Source organism: Manacus vitellinus, unplaced genomic scaffold (genome assembly GCF_001715985.3).
Source record: "Manacus vitellinus isolate BGI_N305 unplaced genomic scaffold, ASM171598v3 scaffold_18_pilon, whole genome shotgun sequence".
NCBI lineage: Eukaryota > Metazoa > Chordata > Aves > Passeriformes > Pipridae > Manacus > Manacus vitellinus.
Genome location: NW_021939324.1, coordinates 14,517,695 through 14,523,608, shown reverse-complemented (window position 1 = coordinate 14,523,608; position 5,914 = coordinate 14,517,695).

Below are 5,914 nucleotides of genomic sequence, written 5' to 3'. Positions count from 1 at the left end.
GGCCCGTCCCGTGCTTCGGGAAACACGAGCGGTTTCACAGGCTGGTGCCCTAATGCCAGAAAAAACCCTAAAACCGATCGTCTGAGGGTTTTAGAGCGCAACCACCGCTCTGTAGGGGGGAGGTAGGCAGCAATGGTTTGTGGTAATCAGGAGCGCTTTTGCATGTCCTTTGAAGGATAGGGTCCAAAGAAGGGCAGTGAGGCTGGTGAAGAGACTGGAGCACAAGTCCTATGAGGACCGGCTGAGGGAGCTGGGGTTGTTTAGACTGGAGAAGAGGAGGATCGGGGAGACTTACCGATCTTTACACCTACCTGAAAAGAGGCTGTAGCCAGACGGGCATCGGTCTCTTCTCGCAGGCAACCAGCGGCAGGACGAGAGGAAATAGCCTTAAGCTGCTCCAGGGGAGGTTCAGGTTGGACACTGAGAAGAATTTCTTCACTTAAAGGGTGATTAGAGATTGGAATGGGCTGCCCAGGGAGGTGGTGGAGTCACCATCCCTGAAGGTGTTTAAGGAAAGACTGGATGTGGGACTTAGTGGTGGTGGTGTGTTCACGTGTAAGTTGGACTCCATGATCTCAGAGGTCTTTTCTAACCTAATTGATTCTGCGATTCTGTGAAATAATTTTTTAAATGTACGTTCATCCCACTTGTGCAGAAAAATACTTTTCTAGGTTTCTGCCTGTGTTCCAGGAGTCCAGATGCACTTACACATCACATCGATCTCTATGGATGCCCTGTGTGTTCTGCACTATGTACAATTTATGGAAGGCAGGTTTCCTGAAGTTGTCCAGATGCACATGCTATAATGTTTTACAGTCTTCTTTTCTCTCCTTGCATAGGCTTGTTTATCTGCTTGCTGTACTCCATATCTTTTCCATCAGCTAGAGTGTTCCGAGACTGTGGAGGCTTTTTACATGGTATTTTTCAGAGTACAAGGAGAAGCAGAAAGTCTGAGATAGTGCAGTCACTTAAGTCAGTACCCTTACATAAAGGGAGAAAGGGAACAGGTGCACACCTTCCCTTCAGAAACTTAATGTCTGCTGGAGTTATTTTCCTTCAGAGCAGTTCCCCTGACCTATTTTGCTGTGCAACTTCATGAAGAACTGGCAGTGACTTTAAGTCTACTCAAACAAGTGTCTGGGAAGATATTGTGAACACCGTTTTGTCAGCAGTGTGTTTTTCCTCAGGGTTAATGTGGTACTGTAGTGCTTCCAGGTTTTCTCCATCTTGCTTTCAGATTTTGATCTTGTCACTGCTGGAGTTCATGGTGACTTTGAGGAGTGTACAAAAGTCTTTATCTTTTAGCATACGGGAAGCAGTAAAAACTACAGTCACGTTTCTTCTGCGTGATTAATGCAGTGCCAGTCCTTATTAACAGTAAAAATGACTTCTTTTATCAGAACTACTGGTAGTCTTTTTCTCGATATTTGAATTTATGGTGGCATGCCTTTCACAGTGAAACCCCAATGCTGCAACTTTAGGGTTTATCTCTTTGTTTGGAATGGTAGTTGTGGTGCCATAGGAGGACAGGGCAGGTGGGACATAGCTACTGAACTCTGCAGGAGCACAGTATAAGAGGCTTTTAAGGTTAGTAATGAGTTGAAATAATTGTATCTAAGACCTCATCTAAGCTGAGTATTACACTCCAGAGCTGAAGTTGCTTTGATTTTCCTTTGAGCAGGAGGGGATGACTCTGAAATGCTCTGCAGTTGCACCTCTGACTGAAGTCAGTGAGAGTAGCACTTATATGAATCTTCAGGTTCTTGCACATTAAATCTATTTTAGTGATACAGATGACACAATGCAGATCTGCTGAATTATCAGTATGCCTCTGTTATTAGATATTTCTCTCTCATTCTTCTGTTTGTTCAGCTTTCTTTCACTTGATACATTGAAAGTTCTGCACCACCAGCTCGCACTGGCACAATGTTTTACTGTCACCAAAAAGGAGAGATCTTCTCTTTCCTCTATTTTGTTTCTCACTGCCGCTAACTTTTCATGGTCATTTATTTGACATAGCAAATAGTTTTCTACTTCCTGTAGAAGACTTAATTAAAACCATAGCATAAAATGACTTGATGAAGAATAAATTGCAAGCTAGAACTGGCACAGAAGTGGGAATGAAGAGGATGAGCTCTTAGATAGCAAAAGGTACGCAAGATGTCTTGAAACATAGTGAAGAGCTAGAACTTTACAGAGTCTCTAATAATGCCTAACCATACTTACCTTTATTTCTCTAATAGTTTGCTATTAAGATTTTTAATTCCTTCAATCTGACCCAGTCAAGTGCATATTATCTGGGGAAAACTGTATATTAAAAACAATATTAAAAAGCAGAATAAGAAATCTGGCAAAGAGCTAATGTTTGATTCACTCTTCCCATGCTCCTCTCCCAGCTTTGGAATCAAACTAAGGGAAAAGTTTCTGTAAGGGAAAAGTTTCTGTAATTTAGCTTTACAAATTGAAATTTCAGATACTCAAAAATTTCAGCACATCTTCCATAAATGTGTTCATTGACAGTTGGTTAATTCTCCCTTACTGGTTTTTTGTTATTTTTTTGGTGTAACTAGAGAACAGGAGAATGCATATGGGAAATACTACGGTGATTATGTCTGAAAATACTACTTGTGAAAATTCTGCTTATTTTCTGTATATTTGTCACTGTACTCTAGCTCTGGCTTTAGAGGATCTAAAAAAACCTTAACCCCTCAGCATCAGCAGAATGAAAGAACTCCAAAAGGAGTAAGCAAAACTTCCACTCGCTAAGAAAAAATTGATGGTGGTGTTGGGGTTTTTTTGTGAAAGTGTTCAAACTTTGCTTTTGATTCTGTTGATTTTGTTCTGTGTTATAATAATTAATGGAACTCACTGTTACATATTCTTGACCACGGGATGTGAGTTGTAACAGTCATTAAAGAGGGATGAAAATAACTAGAATGAGAACAGCATCAGGGGAATGGGTTTCAATAAATTCAGAAAACAGATAGGAAATATCCTGTGAATATCTTAAGATCAGTGAAAACTGATGTGAAATTAATTTATTTAAGATAGGTTCTTATCAAATTTTTTTTCTGAGTGGATAATACTGCAGCGTTTAGGCCTTTTGGTGTGCAAAATTTAAGAACATGGATTATGAATTAGCTATGTCAGTGCAAAGCAGGTTGACAACTGTTCTTGGAATAGTCTGAAATGTTACCCTGCCAGATGCAGGGGATCCACCTGTCAAAGTTCAAAACTACTATAAATCTTTATGAGACATTTGGATGAAGAACAATAAAGTATTTTTATTACATTTGCATGTCAAACTGTGCAGGAGGAAACTGGGAGTAGCTGGGAGCATGTCATGGCAAGTCACTGTCAAATTGTCATACAATTCAACTAGGGGACCCACTGGAATCAAGACATATTTATACTGATTGTGGAATTGAGACATACACAGAATGTGGATCTCCACAACTGACAGCATATAGTACAGCATGTATCATATTAGTACTGTTATAAATTTCATTTTTGTGATGTCCTAGTTTGGATACCCATTTTCTTCTTCCATTTTCAACTGACAGACCTTCACCCACTTTTCAAAACGGATTGTCTTGTGAATGCATATTATTATTATTTTAAGATACAGTTTTCTCTGAACCTAACTAGCCTCTTGCTACAGTCCTTTGTTATGTGGGATTACTTGGATGTAGGTGATTCTATGTCCATTAAACTTCCCCACCCACTGGAATCTCCACTGTAATTTATGCATTTACTTCTGTGGATGGCAGTCCCTGCAGTGTCAGTATAGAAAAGGTTCTAGGTTTCACCTATTCCAGAGCAGGGAAGTATGCCAGTCTTCCCTCAGGTTTGTATGATCTTGTGACTGAGGAGAAAGCAGTTCATTCTGACACTAGGGAAGTGATTACAGATGGTAGCACCTACTACCTTGGGTTTTGGTAACTAACTGGCTCTCACAACATTTTTGAGCAGCATCCTGCACTGGTCACAGTTCTGTACAGCAGGGTCACACTGGCATTTGTGGGCTTTTATAACTTGTGAAGAAGTTTAAGGATATGGATGGGAGAAGGTAATAGAAATTGAGGAACATCTATAGAAAATAAAATGCAGAAAATTTCTGAAGCTCAATTTTTAAAGCAACTAGGAATTTAAAAGTGCTGAGAGAGCAATGCTCTCTTTTTAAGTGTTGGAGAGTGTTATTTGTTGTACATTAGGAAGATCTGCAGCATATATCGTTCATATCTTACCCAGTGCCCTGATATATAGAGACCAGTTCAGGATGGGAACAGCACTGGAAAGAAAATGAGTTGTAGAGGAAGCCCTGTAGAGACAGTCAGCAGTTGAGTACAGGTTCCACTGCAAGGTCACTGCAGTGTGTCTGCACTGTGTTTGCTGTCTGTCCTGTGGATTTGGGGAGGACTGAGTAGCTCTAGCACAGTGATGGGCCTAATGTGCTTGATCCCTTTGTACTGTACTTGATCAAATATTGCAGAAAGAGCGTGCAGAAGAGACAGGTCCTGCCTTCTGTCTCTTGACTTAGACGTGGTGGGTCTATCAGGACAGGCTGGGCTTTGTTTCAGATCAGCAGAGATCTCCCACCTTCAGCAGGAGGTGAGAGTGGATGGTATAGGCAGTACCTACACTGCCTTTTCCTTCAAGCAAAAGCTGTCTCACACCTTTCTTTTGGCCTGCCCTAGTCTTCAGCAGGGGTTTGGAATAGAAATACATGAAGTGTGTGATGCAAAGAATGTTTTGTTTCTGTCAGTTGTGAATTGTGCTCTCCTACACTCAGTCCAGAGTACAGGACATTCTTGGAACCTGAGGCCTTTTCTGCATTAGTAGGGAGTAGTAGATACAAGTAGTTGATGCTGAGTTTCCTCACACCTCCATCACTTGTGATTCTGAGAGTTTTCTTCAGGTTAAATTAAGTTTGTTTTGCTGGGCTAAGTGACTGCAATACAGAATTGGAGATCTCAAAAAAAGTAAAAAAGTGTTAGGTATGTGCTTCAGATGTGGCTTTCAGATTGCCTTTGCACCTAATAGCCTGTTATTTTTTGAAATGTTTTATAAGTGAGGATTTTTTCTTAAAAAAGGAAAGTTGTGCATATAGAAACTACTTTGAGATCTAAGTAATCATGTGGTAAATAGAGGCATCACAGGATTCACTACAAATCCTCACCTGCTTTGATTCAAGTCACTACAGTAGATGTAGTCTCACCAATATCCTAAGCTCTTGAATGTCCAGGTCAAACTCAAGATGTAGCAACTGTACCCTGAGACCACCTTTACATGTTTGCTGTCAAAGGAAAGTTGACTTGTGTTCCTGGTTTTGACTGTCTCTGAGTAACTAGGTTATTAGGAGAAGAGCTAGCAATTTAAATAAGTTGTTGTAAAGAAGTGGTATCCATTGTCAGTGATGTGCAAGTGCTGGTTTTAACATATATTTTGCCTTAATTACAAAAGTTCTAATGAGTAATGGCAAAAAGATATGAGTTTGCAAGAGTATCATATTCTCCTGAGTGAATATAGAAAGGATTGGCATTTTGGAGAGGAAGGGAAGACAGATGTGTCTCAGTTTGAAGAGACTGGAAAGTTTGCTAAAGAGGATGAGTTATGAGACAAACCAAACTCCTCTCTCTCAGCAATTGTAAATTCAAAATTAAGGGGCTTTAATTGAGGAAGTGTGGAAAAAAACAGAAGACATAACAACCCTTTGTTAAAAGATATAGGTATGTTGGCAAGAACAGTAACAGAACCCAAAAAAAAAAAAAACTTAGGCAATAGTCCTGTACCCAAAAAAAGTCCCCTTCAAACAAGAGGAAAAAAAAAAGGTCTGAATGAATACTTCTCTGTCCTTTAGCGCAGTCCTAACCGTGGCCTGCAGGGGGCGCTGTTGGGTCACTGGAGGAGCAGT